The 20167-nt window shown below is 41.3% G+C and overlaps 1 protein-coding gene and 1 long non-coding RNA gene across 2 annotated transcripts in view; one reads left to right on the top strand and one right to left on the bottom strand.

Annotated features, from left to right (window-relative positions):
* Positions 1-20167, top strand: part of OTUD7A (OTU deubiquitinase 7A) — a 292001-nt gene that overhangs the window by 223501 nt on the left and 48333 nt on the right.
* On the bottom strand, positions 783-18533 carry LOC120985737. Its single transcript, XR_005775574.1, has 3 exons — positions 18301-18533; positions 7702-7706; positions 783-792 (listed from the first exon to the last, which is right to left on the bottom strand). It is a non-coding gene; the product is annotated as an uncharacterized LOC120985737 (long non-coding RNA).

Raw genomic sequence — 20167 nt, 5'->3', positions numbered from 1 at the left:
GGGTCTGAGTGCTGAGACCCCCACTGATTGCTAACGCGAGGAGTTAGAAGGACTCACAAAGAACAATGTCTCTCCTCCATTCTGGAGATGGGGGTCATAGACGTTCTATTGAGCCCGTCTTCATCAGGGAAGAGAGATGTCCCTCTGTATGAGTCCTTCTGTCTTCTCGTTTTAGAGATTGTTGGAGATCTCAGCACTCAGAAGCCCATTGATCAATACATTTGATATGTCACTATGACAAATCAAAATGAAAAAAAAATAAAGGTTTGGATACTGTCTTTTACACCGTCAACAGCTTGTAAATCATCCACCTGGAAGTTAGGACAGAAATGTTTGCCCTTCTCGACTCTCCAGAGTGCAGTGGGCTGAGCGCTGTGTGGGCTCCCTAATGGTATTTGTGCCATACAGAGCGGCCGTGCGGTGTGCACAGGATGAATCACGCTGAACTTAAACTGCTTCTAGTGCATGGCTGTTTCAGCGGCCGCGCTTTCTGACATCATTTATCAGTTTTCCTATTAACTTTTTTTTTCTTCTACAAAATAGAACACAGGATGTATGGTGCAAATTTCTCATTTGTAAAGTGTCTCTTTAGAAATAACATAACCAATACATTTCAGCAACTGTCCAGTCAGGACCTGCTATTTATTTTCCTTGTTCTTCCTCCTTGTTTACTTTTCAGTGGATCTGTATTAGGGCAGAACTGTAATCTGTGACTACAGTTTAGCTGCAGTGCCTAAAAGACGTCGGTGGTAGTCTGAGACACCCCCCCTGTCTCATCATTGGTTCAGGTTGCTGATTTCACCATTCTCTGCTTCCTCCGATTGGCTGCAAAACACAAGTCAGTCACATTCTGACCATGGAGAGCTGATTTCCATTACTTCAAGGGCACAGTCATTATAAAGTACAGAGTGGCAAACTACCAGACTAACTGCCTCGTGTAGACAGGGGCATATGAGCCTCAGTCAGGGGGAAGGTTATTTAAACAGTTGTTCGGGTGACCTAAGGATATTTATCAAAACTGGTGGAAAGGAAGACAGTAACCAATCAGATTCCACCTTTCATTTTTCAGAGCTTTTTTTGGAAAATGAAAGGTGGAATCTGATTGGTTGCTATGGGAACTACGGTAAGCCAGTTTTCCTTTCTACCAGTTTTGATAAATCTCATCCTGAGTGTATATGGCAGTGGTAGTTGCCAGCTAAATGCCTTGAGAGCCTCAGTAACAGCTGGCTGGCATTTAGAAGCTTGGGTAATGGAAATATAGAAATACTTGTCACAGCAAAGTTCTTGTTATCTTGACTACACTTCCATAATAAACTCCATTTTCTTGTTCTAGACCTATGAACCCAGCCTTACCCATGCTATAGTGACTGCCACACAGCATTAAAGCGGACCTGTCGACTTTCTTGGCATGTCTGCTTTAGTGTTTTTGTTCCTCCTAGAAATTTGAGTAACTGGGTGTTATCATTCCGCTTGTCAAATGAGTTTGTTCCTATACACTCGGCACCCATGGGGAATACTCGTATTTACTAAAAAAAAAACAACAACAACAACAAAAAAAACAGACATGTCAGGATAGGTGATGTATGCTCTCTATAACCTTTGGGGGGGTTTTTTCATTACCAGAGCAAAATGTCTCCATTTGATATCCTGCATTCTAAGTGTGATATTTTTATTTTTTTCCGGTCAGTGACAGACATGAGGCTTTCTTATTATTTGAAATTCATTTTCTAGGTCTTTTTAAAAGAACTGGGCTGCAACGATTAATCAAAGTTGTTGACGAATCCTGTTATCGAAATATCGGCCGATTCGTTGCTATGCGGGCGGTCAGGCGCTATGCCTGCGGGTCATTAACCGGCAGTAACTTTTACTTTAACTTTAAATCACTGCATCTTTATTACCTTACAGTGAAGCTCCAGTAACAGGCAGAGCGGGCGGCGGCGTAACGTCACTTACTCACATAACGCGCTTGCTCCGCCTGCTTCATTCATAAAGTGGGCAGAGCAGGCGCGTCACGTGAGTAAGTGACGTTATGCCGCCACCCGCTCTGCCTGTTACTGGAGCTTCATTGTAAGGTAATAAAGATGCAGTGATTTAAAGTTAAAGTAAAAGTTACTGCCGGTTAAGGAATACTGCTGTGAGCGGCGGGGCCGGGGCTGTTATGCGGAGGGGGATCTGTGGATGGCACTGTTAAGCGGAGGGGGGTCTGTGGATGGCACTGTTATGGGAAGGAGGATTTGTGGATGACACTGCTATGGGGGAGATCTGTGGATGACACATACAGCATAAGTTGCTTTATAGTGTCATCCATAGATCCCCCCCCCCCCCCCCCCATAGCATGGTCATCCAAAGACCCCGCTCCCCATAACAGTGCCATCCACAGATCCCCCTCCCCATAACAATGCACAGATCCCCCTCCCCATAACAGTGCCATCCACAGATCCCCTCCATAACAGTGCCATCCACAGATCCCCCTCCCTAACAGTGCCATCCACAGATCCCCCTCCATAACAGTGCCATCCACAGATACCCTCCATAAAAGTGCCATCCACAGATACCCTCCATAACAGTGCCATCCACAGATACCCTCCATAACAGTGCCATCCACAGATACCCTCCATAACAGTGCCATCCACAGATACCCTCCATAACAGTGCCATCCACAGATACCCTCCATAACAGTGCCATCCACAGATCTCCCCCATAACAGTGCCATCTACAGATCCCCTCCATAACAGTGCCATCCACAGATCCCCTCCATAACAGTGCCATCCACAGATCCCCCTACCCATAACAGTGCCATCCACGGATCCCCCTACCCATAACAGTGCCATCCACGGATCCCCCTACCCATAACAGTGCCATCCACGGATCCCCCTCCCCATAACAGTGCCATCCACAGATCCCCCTCCATAGCAGTGCCATCCACAGATCCCCCTTCCCGATTAATCGATGAAATTATCGACAACTAATCGATTATTCAAATAATTGCTAGCTGCAGCCCTAAAAGAACAAATGGAGAGAAACAGAAAAAAATATTTTTCATGCTATGTTTCAACAATAAATATTAAGGGGCTTCTCTGGGATTTTGATATTGATGGCCGATCCTAAGGACAGGTCATCAAATCACATCGGCTTAGGCTACTTTCACAATACTATTAATATTTTCTGGTATTGAGATCCGTCATAGGGTCTCAATACCGGAGAAAAAATGCTTCTGTTTTGTCCCCATTTATTGTCAATGGGGACAAAACGTAACTGAACAGAAAGGAATGCTCCAAAATGCATTTCCGTCCTGGGATGCGGAGAAAAACAGGCAATGACCCACAATGCAAGTCAATGGGGACGGATACGTTTTCTCCGACACAATCTGACATAATAGAAAATGGATCCTTCCCCCATTGACTTTCAGTGGAGTTCATGATGTATCCATCTTGGCCATGTTAAAGATAATACAACCGGATCTGTTCATAACGGATGCAGATGGTTGTATTATCAGTAATGGAAGCGTATTTGTTGAACCCTGCCAGATCCAGCAAAAACGCTAGTGTGAAAGTAGCCTTAAGCCTCATTTTAGGTCATATGTTGTCACGTTCGTCGGTCAAATGGCCTAGGTGCAGCTCAGCCCCATTGAAGTGAATAAATAATAATAAAGGTGTTAATATTATATTATAATACTAGATTATTAACAATAAAATATTTATACTGCTCACCCTGACTACCAGCTGGTCTGTGTAGCTCCGGCGGTGGAAGTCTGTGCTGGAACTATACAGGAGCTCGCTGTAATGTTTCTGGTGCTGTGTAGCTCTAGTGTTGACTTCCATCAATAAAGCTACACAGATCAGCTGATTGGTGAGGTTGTCAGACCTCCGCTCAGCTGGTGATGTTCTATCCTGAGGATACGCCATCACTTGCAAACCCTGGACAACCCCTTTTAACGGTACTTTATATGGGGCAATAATCAACTTCATGACTGTATGAATGAACATTTATGATAATGAATGTACACATGTCCAGCACTCAAGTTTCAAGATTAGCTTGTATGATAATAGGGAGTGTGCTGCTGACAATAGTGAAACCTATAAGGCCCCTTTCACACGGGCGAGTATTCCACGCGGATACGATGCGTGAGTTGAACGCATTGCACCCGCACTGAATCCTGACCCATTAATTTCTATAGGGCTGTGCACACGAGCAGTGATTTTCACGCATCACTTGTGCGTTGCGTGAAAATCGCAGCATGCTCCTCTTTGTGCGTTTTTTTACGTAACACAGGCCCCATAGAAATGATTGGGGCTGCGTGAAAATCGCAAGCATCTGCAAGCAAGTGCGGATGTGGTGCTAGGAGACGATCGGGAAGGAGACCCGATCATTATTATTTTCCCTTACAACATGGTTATAAGGGAAACTAATAGCATTCTGAATACAGAATGCATAGTACAATAGCGCTGGAGGGGTTAAAAAAAAATAAAAAATAATTTAACTCACCTTAATCTACTTGATCGCGCAGCCCGGCATCTCTTCTGTCTTCTTCTTTGCTGTGTGCAGGAAAAGGACGTCACTCCGGTCATCACATGATCCATCACCATGGTAAAAGATCATGTGACGGACCATGTGATGACCGGAGTGACGTCACCACAGGTCCTTTTCCTGCACACAGCAAAAAAGAAGACAGAAGAGATGCCGGCTGCGCGAACAAGTGGATTAAGGTGAGTTTAAATTTTTTTTTTTTTTTTTTTACCCCTCCAGCCTTATTGTACTATGTATTCTGTATTCAGAATGCTATTATTTTCCCTTATAATCATGTTATAAGGGAAAATAATAAAATCTACAGAACACCTAACTCAAGCCCGAACTTCTGTGAAGAAGTTCGGGTTTGGGTACCAAACATGCGTGATTTTTCTCACGCGGGTGCAAAACGCATTACAATGTTTTGCACTCGCGCGGAAAAATCGCGCATGTTCCCGCAACGCACCCGCAACGCCCGTGTGAAAGAGGCCTAAGAACAGTGCCACAGTCCTGTTGCTTGCTACATATTCAATTGGTCCTCCTTATGGGCAATCTGTCTGCCTGTGTAATGGACCCTTAGGGCTCATGCACACGACCGTATGCATGTTGCTGTCCGCAAAAAACACGGATATATTCCATATTTTGCATTCCATATTTTACGGAACAGCTGGCTTCTAATAAAACAGTCCTATCCTTTTCCGTAATGCGGACAATAATAGGACATACGGACACAGAATGCACATGGAGTAACTTTTTTTTTTTTCTTTTTTTTTCGGACCCATTGAAATTAATTGTTCCGTATACGGTCTGCAAAAAAAACTGAATGGACACGGAAAGAAAATAAGTTTGTGTGCATGAGCCCTTAGGTGTAGTTTGCACAGTCAGTGTTTGGTTAGTAATATCCATCAGTGATTGTGAGCCAAAGCCAGGAGTGGGTAAAAAACTCAAAACGGGGGCAAAACTTTCCATTATACTCCACTCCTGGTTTTGGCTCACAATCACTGATGGAAATCACTGACCAAACACTGACATGTGAGCTAGGGCTTACTTTACTATTGTAACTGATACAACGCACCATCCAATGGCATCCATAACAATATACACACAAGTGCCAGCTGCTGTGACCTTATAATACAGGAAATGTGTCTTCTCCATAGTTCCTACATTGTTCTCCTGCCCCGATCAGCCTTCTGACAGGAGCAATTACAGATGTGTTACATTCCAAGACAGTCTTGAGTCGTGCAAGCTTGTTTGGCTTGGGTCGTCAGATTGCCCATGCCAGTGATAATGCGCAACAGAAAAAAAATAATCATTTCAGAAGAAAAATAAATCTCCAATGAAGCTGGAAATATTAGGGAAAATCTAATACAAGCCAAAAACATTGGCAGCTGACTAAACTCCAGACTCTCTGCAATCAGCAAAGCGTGATTACCATCAAATACCCTAGTTGGCCTCTGCTACGCCTTGCCATATCTGGTGCCTGATTGTATGCTTTATTTTTTATTTTTTTTAGAATCCATTTGCACTTGCTTGAAAGAATTAGCTAAGCAGCAGCGATTATGAATGCATTCATTAAAACTGAGGCTAAATGTATTTTTAAATGCTTCAGATTAACTGTGATAAAAAGTGTACCAGACTCTGGAGTGTTCTTCTGTGGGAATAAATAGTGTTTTACTGGAGAGATCTGAGGAATAAGCCAGCGTAAGTGCTGTCACATTCACAGAATCCCTTTGGTTGCTTCTGGCTACAGATTCCTATAATGAGATATTTTTTTTAAATAATGGAGTGTAGTGTTGCTCACCGTTTAGAATGGGAGTTGTAGTACATCCAATGGTATTAAAACATAGTTCCTACAATTATATAGTGCAAATCTCCCAAGATAGTAATGTATGGATTTGAGCAAGGATGGGATTTATAGCACTCTTTCCTCTCTGTCTTCCCGACATCTCTTTCTGTAAAATCTACGGTTGAGAATAGTACTCTTGCAATGCTGGCTGGAATTTCCAGCAGAAGGACACAGCGTTTAAGATACAACTGGCCAAATTGTATCCCAGTGTGAAGGGGGTCTCAATAATGTCCCTCTATGCAGATTCTAGTCTTTCTTTATCTCTGTCTGTCTTTCCTGAGTACTATAGTCATGGTGAGGTCTTTCACTCAGTAGATAATCCTCAGAGAAGGGGATTCTCTAGAACTTGTGAGGAATGGAGCATATGTGGCAGCTTCCTCTATTTCACTGCCAGCTCTAGAACTAACTGAGCTAGAGAGAGATCCAGGATCCACACAAAAACTTCCTGCAGGGGCTGTGTCAGTTTAACTCTGTCAGTTCCATACATAACTATACTGGGAAAATACATGGCATAAAATGACATAACATTAAATAACAAAAAAAATGTGCAGGCATCTTGTCTGGGGCACTGCACTTGTCCTCTTATAAACACTGAAACACAGGCCATGCAATATTTGTCATTCACAAATGTATTAAAAATGTATATTGTAAGCAGCTGCCATGTTACCAAAATCTACATTTTCTGAGAATGCACACTGCACAGCATATCGTGAAAACTATTTAATCCAGTAACAAATGAACACAACCACCTTCATGTAAATTTACAGCAAACATTAGACAAAAATTCAAATTTGTGACTAAAATGTAGACCGGGGTGGAAAAGTGCTGCAATGTAAGAATGCTTTCAATAATAAAAATAATAGTTTATTTTTATCAATTATCAAAATACAAAGTGAATGAAGAGAAATCTAAATCAAATTAATATTAGGTGTGACCACCCTTTGCCTTCAAAACAATATCATTTCTTTTAGGTATACTTGTACATAGATTTTGAAGGAACTCGGTAGGGAGGTTGTTCCAAACATCTTGGAGAAATCTTGGATGTAGGCTTGTTCAAATTCTTGTCTTTTTATGTAATTCTGGACAGACTTGATGATGTTGAGATCAGGGCTCTTTGGGGGCCATATCATCACTTCTAGAACTTATTGTTCTACTTTACTCTGAAGTTAGTTCTTAACTACATTTTCTGTATGTTTGGGTTGTTGTCCTGCTGCAGAATCAATTTGGAGCCAATCAGGCGCCTCATTGATGGTATTGTATGATGGATACGTATCTGTCTGTATTTCTTAGCATTGAGGACACCATTAATACCGACCAAGTTGAGGACCGTAGATGAAGTGGTCAGCAACGGAAACTTGTTACAGCAGATGAAAGAGAAGTCATGCTTACTTCCCTTCAAAATCAGAAGATGTCCAGTGATGCCAATAGCTCAGAACTAGCAGAAACTAGTGAGACCGAGGTACACCTATCTACTGTTCGGAGAAATCTGGCTAGAAGTGATCTATATGGAAGAAAGGGTCCAGAAAGCCATACTTTTGACATGGAAACATGACCAAGTGACTGAACTGTGCATGAAAACATAAGAACGGGGTGCAGAAAATGGCAGCAGGTCCACTGGACTGATAAATCTAAATTTTTAATATTTTGGCTGTAACAGAAACTAGTTTGCTGAAGAGTTGAGGAGCGGTACAATAATGTGTCTGCAGGCAACAATGTAGCATGGTGAAGGTCCCGTGCAAATTTGGGGCAGTGTGAGATGGGGGAAACAGCTCTCATTGTCTAAACATTGTGTTTGTTTAAAGGGAACCTGTCACCGGGATTTTGCGTATAGAGCTAAGGAGATCGGTTGCTAGATGGCCGCTAGCACATCCGGAATATCCAGTCCCCATAGCCCTGTGTGCTTTTATTGTTTAAAAAAAACGATTTGATACATATGCAAATTAATCTGAGATGAGTCAGAGCTTGAAAATATGACTTTTCTCTGGTCACACAAGTAAGATATGACTCTTTTATGTTAATTTGCATATGTATCAAATAGTTTTTTTGACACAATAAAAGCACACAGAGCTATGGGGACTGGATATTGCGGATGTGCTAGTGGCCATCTAGCAACCCATGTCCTCAGCTCTATACACAAAATCCCGGTGACAGGTTCCCTTTAAATGAAGTTAAATATTTTGGACTGACGTTCTGCTACAAGATGCTGCTGTTTCCCAGGCACAACTGACTGACTGCATATATATTTCCATATTCATGAGAGGTGTGTGAGAACTTGCTAGAGGAGGCTGCCGCCATCTTGGGAGAGCTAAGGAGCTGTGTGTGAGCAGAAAAGCTAATGGATCCAGGAGTGAGAGGACCTTCTCTGTGACCACAGCTGCAGCTGAGTGAAGCTGATTGTCGTCCAAGACCTAGAGCCTGTCCAGGGAGAAGAGGATTGTTTCCAGGAAGACTGACAAGAGCTAAGGAACAAGCTGCATACCCTGTGGGACCTCTTGTTTGCTGGAGAGACTGGTTGTTTGGTTCAGAGACATCAGTGGATAAAGAGCAGACCCGGGTTGGTAAGATCGTGCACGTATCTCACTGCAGTTTGGCGCCTAGAGACTTAAACCAGACCTGTAGTTAGATAGTTAGGGTCTCTGCTTTGTGTCAGGTCTAAGGAATTGCTACTGGGACATTGCACATTTTGGGAGCTGATAAACACCCCCACGAACTCTATACAGTTCAGCGTTTTGCTCAGGAGTAATAATCAGGCACGTGCTACCGGACTACTTGTGGGAGGGGGAATAATATACAGCACGGTAAGATTGTGAACCGCTGTGTTGTACCGCAGGCCAGCTCGTACTAAGCACCCAACCAATTGTTCATGTTTGTTTCAGGGTAATAATAGGTACGGCGACACAGTTTTAGTTGTGCCTGCCAGTAGGTAAATTACCGCAGAATTTCCGCTGGCATCCATCAGGGGGCGCCGTGCGTGCAACACAGGGGTCTCAGCCTTTGGGCTGGGTGTATGTACACTTATTTCATGTTCTCAGCATTTGTGGTTGTGTTTATTATCACGTGTTAGTAAAAATTCCCTTTTTTCAAAAGCTGGTGTCAGAGTTGCTTTCTTTGTTCGTGACTTCGCTGTATCCTGGGGAGCCCACCCCGGTACACGGCTTACAGCAGCATTCAGGCAAAAGGAGTTGAGGATTTGGTCAGGATTAATGGAGTCCTCAATGCTGAAAAATACAGGCAGATACTGAGTTGAGCAAGCCTACATCCACAGAAGATCTGTGGTTACCGACCTAATATACTCTGGGTTATATCACTGCACATAAAGAAAAGGGAATGCGCTGTGGAGTAAGTAACATGCTAAATGATTCTTAGGATATAATGTTTGATTATATCTGCGGCAATCTTAAGTGGTTACACCAGAGATATAGTGGGTGCAGTGCATGCACGGTATCCTTTATATTAATTATATAAGTGTTTTTCTTTGCAGCAGTTGATGCGGTCACAATAAAAATGATTAGAATTTCTCTTTTGTTCATTCACTGAATAAAAATATATTAAAAAAACAACACTTCTAAAGCATTCTTACTTTGCAGCATTTTTTCCACACCTACCTAAAACTTTCACAGTACTGTACATACCACACATGTCTAGGTTCAATGTTGCATGTGTTTAACCTTTTGCCTACCGCAGCACGAAATTATACGTCACGGCGGTAGGCTCCTATCGGTAACCTGACGTATAAAGGCCCTGGGTTCCATCACCATCTGCCACGGCCCGTGCCACTGCAGATCGTTGTGACCGCACTGCTGTTAGACAGCTGTGGTCACAGGGAGAAGTGCTGAGACCAGCAGAAGTGGTCAGGCTGTGATAGATCCCTGCAGCACCCTGCTACAAGGATCTATCACAGTGTTAAATGTAAAAGCTGTTAGGGAGCGCCTTTACTTATGTAAGAGCGCCACCTGCTGGATGTTAGCCTGCAGGCTGTGAATGAACCCCTTCTGGCCCTGGCTGTATCAGGAAGGGGTTAATTCGTTAAGAAATAAATAAAATAAATGATAAAAAGAGCAGTAGGTAATAGTATCAGCAGTAGTATAGAAGACTACATACACACCCATACAAACCCCCACTTTTTCATTAATAAACATTTTTTGATTAAAAAAAAAGTATATTTATATATATTAGTTTTAGCAATAGCATTGTGGAATTTGTGTTTGTTAGGCTACTTTCACACTGGCGTTTGATGCGGATTCGTCATGGATCTGCACAGACAGATCCGTTCAGATAATACAACAGTCTGCATCCGTTCAGAACTGATCAGTTTGTATTTTCTTTAACATAGCCAAAACAGATCTATCTTGAACACCATTGAAAGTCAATAGAAAACGGATCCGTCCCCATTGACTTACATTGTGTGTCAGAACGGATCCGTTTGGCTCAGTTTCTTCAGACGCCTCCAAAGCAGAATGGAGACTGATCGGAGGCAAACTGATGCATTCTGAGCGGATCCTTTTCCATTCAGAATGCATTAGGGCAAAACGGATCAGTTTTGGACCTCTTGTGAGAGCCCTGAATGGATCTCACAAGCGGAAAGCCAAAACGCCAGTCTGAAAGTATCCTAAAATATACAAACATACGGTACATGCATTTTTTATTTTAAAAATGTAGGCATTCTAGGTATATTTTGTATAGCAGGGTTTTTTTCTGTGTAAAATATGCAAATGTACGCATATTTTTTTTCATTTATAAAACAATGTGAAAAACCTTAAAATGTCCAAATTTCCCCAAGATGACTACCTTAGGGGAACAACATAAGTCACTTTGAAGGGACTTGTAATGTTTTGGGCCTCCTGCACATGAACGTGTGCGCCCCGTAGCCGTGCTGTGGCCCGCAAAATGCGGGCTGTAATGCATGAACACCAACAGTGGATCGCGGACCCATTCACTTTTTATTTTATTTTTTATTAATCTTTGTTATTTTTACAAAATTTCATACAATCTTCAACAGTCATTTTAGATTGTTTTGCATTATAAAACCGCATATATACAATTTTGCATAGTGCCCACCCACTCTTCCTTGTTGCCTGTTCCTCCCCTATAAGGGAAAAAATTAATAAAATGACTTTCCCCCCTTCCTCCCCCCCTCCCTCCACCCCCCCAAGTCCCATCCCCTACACCGGTCATCCCCTGCGTCCTTGATCATGTTAGCCATTTCTGCCACAATCTAGCAAATCTAGATTTTTTCTTAATAGATACCAGATGAAATTCCTCTCTGACAAGCGATACTCTAGCGAGGTTCTCCCATTCCTTAACCGTAGGTGCCACACTGTCTCCCCAGTGTCCAATAATGCACTTCCTAGCCTGAAATAAGAGTTTAGATGCTATATCTCGATTAGAAGTATCTATCTTATCCATCACCCCCAAAATACATATTTCAAACTCCCTAGGGATTCTAAGCCCATGATGTGCCTCTATTCTTTCATTTTACCTTCTGCCAAAAGTCTTGGTTCTTTATACAGGTCCAAAGTATATGGACATCATCCACTCCTATCTGCCCGCATTTTTTTACAGCTAAATTCTTTAGATTTGTAATATTTCATCAAGATCTTAGGGGAATAGTATAGCCAGTATAAGATATTAAATTGGATGATCCTATGGGAGAAATTATTTGAAACTCCATTTTTGGCATGTATCGCCCTCTCCCAAAACTCTTCCCATTGAGACTTAAAAACATCCTGCCATTTATGCATTAGGCATTCATATATCCTAGACACCAATTTCTTTCCTGCTGTTAATTTAGAAATATTAGCTATGGGTCGTGGAAGGGTAGCTATATGTGTTCTCCTTCCTAGCGATGCTCGCAGGGCTGGTTTCAGTTGTAGATAGAAAAAACTCAAGTCTTTATTCCTAATTCCACACTCATTTTTAAGGTCTAGGTATGTAATTATATCTCCCTCCTTCCATACCTGACCCAGTCTAAAAATTCCAAATTTCCACCAAATTTCTTGTTCAATTAACTTTAGTTCTATAAGATGAGTATTATCCCACAGTAAAGTATCTGTATGTATTCTGGTCTGGGGCCACAGGTCTCTTGCCTCTTTCCAGACCTTGGCCCACTACCCAAATAACTGTATTTTACTGGTTTGCTCTTGTGACAGAATGTCCGCTTCCACCAATTGGAAGATACTACAGTTGTCCAACTTTTTATTGATCCCTGCTATCATGGTCTTAAATCTTTGTGAATTACTCCATATTATCATGTTTATAATATGGCCAGAAAGAAAATAGAGTTCCAGGTCCGGGGCCTATAGTCCGCCTTCTTTCTCCCGGATATTGAAATATTTGCGCTCTTATTCGCGTTTTTTTACCACGCCATATCAAATCCGCCAATAAGGAAGCTATTTAAAAAAATATATATTTTGGGAATTATTACAGGCGCATTCCTCATAATATAAAAAGGAAGGTAGGATACACATTTTCACCAGTGAGATACAACCTGCCATCGAAACATATAATTTTTTCCATACATCTACTTTCTTCCTAATTTCCTGTGTTTTAGGGAGCACATTTAATTGAACATACTCCTTGGAGTTAGGGGTTATCTGAATTCCTAGATATTTTACCGGTTCATCTATTCTCTTAATTTCCAATGGGCCCGGTATTAAGTTTTTCAGAGGATCAATCGGGACGCAGGCCGATTTAGACAAATTTATATTGAGTCCAGCATATTTACTGTAATCGTCAAATATCTGAAAAATTCTGGTAAGTGAACCATGGGAACCCACAAACGGCATAATATCATCTGCATATAAAGCAATTTTTTCTTCATGAGATCCAAACCTGAAACCCACAATCTTGCCTAATCATGTCCGCTAAGGGTTCCATGACTATAGCAAATAGCAGAGGGGGAAGGGGGCAACCCTGTCTAACCCCCCTGCCAATAGGTATGTTATCGGAGTATTCTCCGTTCAATATCACCCTTGCAGAAATTTCAGTGTATAATAATTTGACCCAGGAAACAAATATAACGCTGAATCCCATTTTCTTTAGTGTTGCCATTAAAAAAGGCCATTCTATAGTGTCAAAAGCTTTTGAGATGTCTATAGTTAGAATCATGTGCTCACCACTGTTTGTGGATTCCACTTGGGTATTTACAAAGTATCTCATAATATTTTCGGTTTAGTTTTGCCCGACATGAATCTCAACTGATCCTCATGCACAAGCACCGACATCACCCCCCTAAGCCTAGCTGCCAAAATCCTTGCTAGTATTTTGTTGTCTGTATTAATCAATGAAATGGGGCGGTATGAATCTGGGAAGATTGCATCTTTCCCAGGTTTTAAAATAAGTGTAATTAAGGCTTCCCTCAAGGAGTCCGGCAATTTTCCTGACTCCCTCGAGGCAGCCCACATTTTGAGCAATTTCGAAGTCAGTATTTCTCTGTATTGGGCATAAACTTCAAACGAGATACCATCTATACCTGGGGTCTTATTCTTAGTCATCTTTAATAATGTATTATCCACTTCTACAAGGTCTAAGGGGGTTTCCAAACTTTCCCTTTGATCTAAAGTTAACATGGTAATAATAGTTTTATCCAGAAACTGTTGTATTTGCGCCGTATTCTTCTTTATTTTACTGCTGTATATATCCTCAAAATATTCCTTAAGCAGATCTATTTTAGCCGTTTGTTCAACAATTTTATGTCCCAGTTTGTCTACTAAGCAATGAATATAATATATATTTTTTTGGTCTGGACTGCCACCAAGGCGGCTAACTTTTTGCCAGGTATATGTGCATAAATGTAGTTGTCCCTCACATAGTTTTATTTTTGTTGTTCCGCCAGCAAAAACAGTTCATCTTCCATTTTAGTGACTTTGTCTATCCATTCTTTATAATTTTGCTCTTTGGGATTTTCAACATATTTTTTTCCATACCTTTCCGCCTCATGTTCTAATTCTAATATTTTCCCCCTTATACCTTTCTTATATATTGCCGTATATTTTGTGATGATCCCAGACTATGTTGATTTCCGCTGAACCCTCGTTTATAACAAAATACTCCCTAATCTCTTTCAAAATCTCATTGTGTGTACCCATTATATTTATCCAACCTATATTTATATTCATCCCTCTTATCCCCCCCCCCATTTTTATATTTATAATAGGAGTGTGATCCGATATCCCACGTTGTCCATACCTAACTCGTTCAATATCCAGTGAACCTTTATTGTTAGTGAAAGCTAAATCAATCCGTGATAAGCTCCTGTGCTTTTTGGAGAAGCATGAGTATTTCTTTAACTTTGGGTGCATTACCCACCAGATATTAATCCAGGCCATTTCTTCTGTGATACTTTTTAATTTAGATCCTGTGCAGTTTCCCTGAGTGTTCCCTATTCTACATCTATCTATTTTCCCATCCATTACATTGTTAAAATCTCCTATTACCAAAAGTGATTTATCCCCTGCATTAAGCGTGAAATCATGGATTTATAGTAGGACATCTATTTTAAAGGGTGGCGGTATATACAGGGAGTGCAGAATTATTAGGCAAGTTGTATTTTTGAGGATTAATTTTATTATTGAACAACAACCATGTTCTCAATGAACCCAAAAAACTCATTAATATCAAAGCTGAATATTTTTGGAAGTAGTTTTTAGTTTGTTTTTAGTTTTAGCTATTTTAGGGGGATATCTGTGTGTGCAGGTGACTATTACTGTGCATAATTATTAGGCAACTTAACAAAAAACAAATATATACCCATTTCAATTATTTATTTTTACCAGTGAAACCAATATAACATCTCAACATTCACAAATATACATTTCTGACATTCAAAAACAAATCAGTGACCAATATAGCCACCTTTCTTTGCAAGGACACTCAAAAGCCTGCCATCCATGGATTCTGTCAGTGTTTTGATCTGTTCACCATCAACATTGCGTACAGCAGCAACCACAGCCTCCCAGACACTGTTCAGAGAGGTGTACTGTTTTCCCTCCTTGTAAATCTCACATTTCATGATGGACCACAGGTTCTCAATGGGGTTCAGATCAGGTGAACAAGGAGGCCATGTCATTAGATTTTCTTCTTTTATACCCTTTCTTGCCAGCCACGCTGTGGAGTACTTGGACGCGTGTGATGGAGCATTGTCCTGCATGAAAATCATGTTTTTATTGAAGGATGCAGACTTCTTCCTGTACCACTGCTTGAAGAAGGTGTCTTCCAGAAACTGGCAGTAGGACTGGGAGTTGAGCTTGACTCCATCCTCAACCCGAAAAGGCCCCACAAGCTCATCTTTGATGATACCAGCCCAAACCAGTACTCCACCTTCCCCTTGCTGGCGTCTGAGTCGGACTGGAGCTCTCTGCCCTTTACCAATCCAGCCACGGGCCCATCCATCTGGCCCATCAAGACTCACTCTCATTTCATCAGTCCATAAAACCTTAGAAAAATCAGTCTTGAGATATTTCTTGGCCCAGTCTTGACGTTTCAGCTTGTGTGTCTTGTTCAGTGGTGGTCGTCTTTCAGCCTTTCTTACCTTGGCCATGTCTCTGAGTATTGCACACCTTGTGCTTTTGGGCACTCCAGTGATGTTGCAGCTCTGAAATATGGCCAAACTGGTGGCAAGTGGCATCTTGGCAGCTGCACGCTTGACTTTTCTCAGTTCATGGGCAGTTATTTTGCGCCTTGGTTTTTCCACACGCTTCTTGCGACCCTGTTGACTATTTTGAATGAAACGCTTGATTGTTCGATGATCACGCTTCAGAAGCTTTGCAATTTTAAGAGTGCTGCATCCCTCTGCAAGATATCTCACTATTTTTTACTTTTCTGAGCATGTCAAGTCCTTCTTTTGACCCATTTTGCCAAAGGAAAGGAAGTTGCCTAATAATTATGCACACCTGATATAGGGTGTTGATGTCATTAGACCACACCCCTTCTCATTACAGAGATGCACATCACCTAATATGCTTAATTGGTAGTAGGCTTTCGAGTCTATACAGCTTGGAGTAAGACAACATGCACAAAGAGGATGATGTGGTCAAAATACTCATTTGCCTAATAATTCTGCACGCAGTGTAGATATTTGCTTTTATCCATGCTCTTCCTTCTAATATACAGTCCATAAGGACATAACAACCTTCTCTATCTATAGCTGTTTACTATTTTAATGTCTATCTTGATGTATTAGTATATTCACCCCTCTCTGAATGGAAGGAGTGCTGCATCCATGGTCTGGTCACCCCTCCTATCGTCTCATTTGTCAGATGCGTTTCTTGTAAACTATGGCGGGGGGAGACCTTTGTATTGCATCGAACACAGCAACTCTCTTTACGCCCTTACTCAAGCCCCTAATATTCCATGAGGTTATTCTCATAAAAGCCTATTAGTACTGGCTGCCCATTGCCTAGATTTATTAAAGATCCAAGAGAGAGGGGAGAGAGAAGAGAGGGGGAAGGGGGAATATGGGGAGAGGGAGCAGTTCCAGAAAAGAAAAGGGGGAGAAAAAAAAATAAGGGGGGGGGGGAGAGGGGGAAACAAGCAGCACAACCATTTGCCCTTTACCCACCCCACCCTACCCTATCCCACCCCATACCACCCTTCCTGAATGACCCAGGATGGCATCTAGCCCTGGCTCTCTTCCTTAGCATTACTCCCTCCCAGCCCAGCCCATTTTACACCTCAGCTCTTTATCTTTTCTTTAATCCACTCTCCCACCGCCTCTGCAGTATCAAAAAAACAGGTTCTATTCTCCCATTCAATCCGTAGTTTAGCTGGAAACATCAAGGAGTACTTTACATTCTTTAAGCGCAACATTTTTTTTTTTTACATCAATAAACTGGCTTCTTTCCCTTACCGTTTCCCTTGCATAGTCAGGGAATAACATTACTGCTGCACCTAAATACTCCAGCCTTCCTATCTTCCTGGACCTGCATACTATCTCCTCCATTCACTTGAATTGGTCCGCGATCCAGCCTTTCCGCAAAAAGATAGGACATGTTCTATCTTTTTGCGGAACGGAAGTATGGGACGAAACCCCACGGAAGCACTCCGTAGTGCTTCCGTAGGGTTCCGTTCCATGTCCGGATTTACGGACCCATTGAAGTGTTTTGAAGTCTTGCGACGGACCCAGCCAGTAGATAAATTACATAAATAGCGTCCATTTTCAGTGTACAAGGGTACGGTAATAGTTTTAGAAATGTTTTGTCTCGAAACCTTTAAAAAAAATTGATAAGAAAAGAAAAATATTATTTTTTCTCACAATTTTTCCTTAAATAAAAAAAAAACACAATCCATTATCTTGGCTTGATAATGGCTCTGTGAGAGAGCTGAAACGTTGCCTGTATCAACATGTGTTGAATACATTTTGTATTTTTTCACTTTTTATCTAAGGAGTGCTGCGTTACATTTATTTGGATTGTGTTTGGACCCCAATGAAAAATATCAAATACATGTAGGCTGGCTCAGTAATTAATCAGTTATTTGCAGATAGGCCCCTGGTGAGGAAGGGGGATAGACACTCCAATAATGAAGCAGTTAAGAAATACATAGGCTGCAGGAATGCACCAGCCAGTATTTGCATGCAAGTATTAGTAATTATGTAGTATGTAATATAGTATGTATACAAACTGTAATAAAAATGTTTAAACATTTCCTTAATCTAATATAATTCACTTAACTAAGGCTGCTTTCAGACAAGTATAACATGGGTACCTTATTGCTCCTGTATTATGGACCCAACACCTGAACTTCCTGCAGTTGATCAGAAAATGTTAGCGCACCCTACCTCTGGTTCTGTTAAACCTTCAACGCTTTGTTTACTGGTAAAAGGTGAATTGCCTTATGGATTCCATTACCATGGACCATAACGCAATTCTGTGATGGAATGCATAACGGAATGCCTTTAAAGGCATTCCGTTATTCATTTCGTCATAATAGAAGTCTATGGGCTGAAAAACGGATCCGCTCTATTTCCGTTATGCAGGGGAGTCCTCTCCTGCATAACAGAAATGGGAGGATCCGTTATGCAGCCCATAGACTTCTATTATGATGGAATGATTAACGGAATGCCGCTAAAGGCATTCAGTTATAGAATTGCGTTCTGGTCCGTGGTAACTGAATCCATAACGCAATTCACCTTTTACCAGTAAACGAATCGCAAACTAATTTCATAACCGGAAATTCGCTCATCTCTGATGATAATCATCACTGTTGCTGTAATGGGTGTCGCCAGGGAAGTAGTCTGCATGCTTTATTCTAAAGATTGGGTATGGACAGGATTGGGACAGTGTAAAATGGAAACTTTAACCCCTTGAGTACCAGTCCCATTTTTGTTTTTACATTTTCTTTTTTTCCGCTATACGTTACAGTAGCCATAACTTTTTAAATTTTCCATTCATATTGCCAAATGAGGGCTTATTTTTTGCGGGATAAGTTGTATATTTTTAATGGCACCATTTAATTTATCATGTCTTGTACTGGAAAATAGGGGGGGGGGGAAATCTTCGTGCGGTTAAATAGAAAAAAAAAACACAATTCCAGCAAGGTTTTTGGGGTTTTGATATCACAGCGTTCATTGTGTGCTAAAAATGACATGACGTCCATATTCTGCGGCTCAAAACTTGTATAGTGTTTTTTTATATATATTCTGTCCACAGAGCTGTATGAGGGCTTGTTTGTTGTGGGACAAACGATAGTTTTTATTGGTACCATTTTTGGGGTGCATACAACTTTTTGATGTTATTCAATTTTTGTGAGGATGAGGTGACCAAAAATAGTGACTCACTTGTTTTTTTTTTTTTTTCTGTTACAGTGTACATCGCGCAGGAAAATGTATTTTAATATTTTAATAGTTGAGACATTTTTGGACATGGCAATACCTCATGTCTATTTCTTTATTTTTATATGTAATTTTGGGAAAAGGGGGGGGGTGATTTAAACTTTTAATATTTTTATATATTTTTTTTATTATTATTTTAAACTTTCTGAGCAATAACTTTTACCCCCCACTTAGGGGGCTAGAACCTTGTCCCTTTTCCCATTCACCCTAAAAGCATTCTGATGTCCTCCCTGCTGAGCTGTGCCTTGTGCACATCTTGGCAGGCAGCTTACCATGGCATGCCTGGGAAGCTTCAGCAGCACCCAGGCTGTCACGGTAACCAATCAGAGCCCCGCAATTTCTTTGTGGGGGCTCCGATTGGAAGGCAAAGGAAGCAGCATCCCTCTGCCTAACTTCACTGATGCTGCGATCACTGTTGAATGCAGCATCTGAGAGGTTAAATGACTGGTGTCGGCTTCATCACCATTCCCTATTATTGCGGCCAGATGCCTGCTGTATTGTACAATTGGCAACAGTCGGGTATGGAGCGGGGCCCTCTCCATACAAGTGTTATACGGGTACGTCACAGTGGCCAAAGGGGTTAAAGGACATCTGGCAGCAGATTTGTACGTATGAAACTGGCTGACCTGTTGTATGTGTGCATGGCAGCTAAAGGCATCTGTGTTAGTCCCATATGTCCCTGTATTTCTGAGAAAAATGTTGTTTTAATATATGCAAATTAGCCTCTACTAGCAATGAGGGTGTTGTCATTTAAAACTATAGCGTTAATATGGAGAGAAAATCTAAATCGCACCTCCTCATACCTATGCTTCTGTCTAACAACTGTTTTCAGTATTCAGCATTTCTTTTGATAAAACATGGCTGTACAGCACTATTATCAATCATTTGCTGTGCACTATAAAGAGGCATTAGTATACAGTTTGATCAAAGAGCATAGGCCCACTTACCACGACAAGGTTGTCTCTTGTTTAAGTGGGAACCTACTC

This window comes from Bufo bufo, chromosome 1, assembly GCF_905171765.1.
Source record: "Bufo bufo chromosome 1, aBufBuf1.1, whole genome shotgun sequence".
NCBI lineage: Eukaryota > Metazoa > Chordata > Amphibia > Anura > Bufonidae > Bufo > Bufo bufo.
This window is presented reverse-complemented; position numbering and strand designations above follow the sequence as displayed.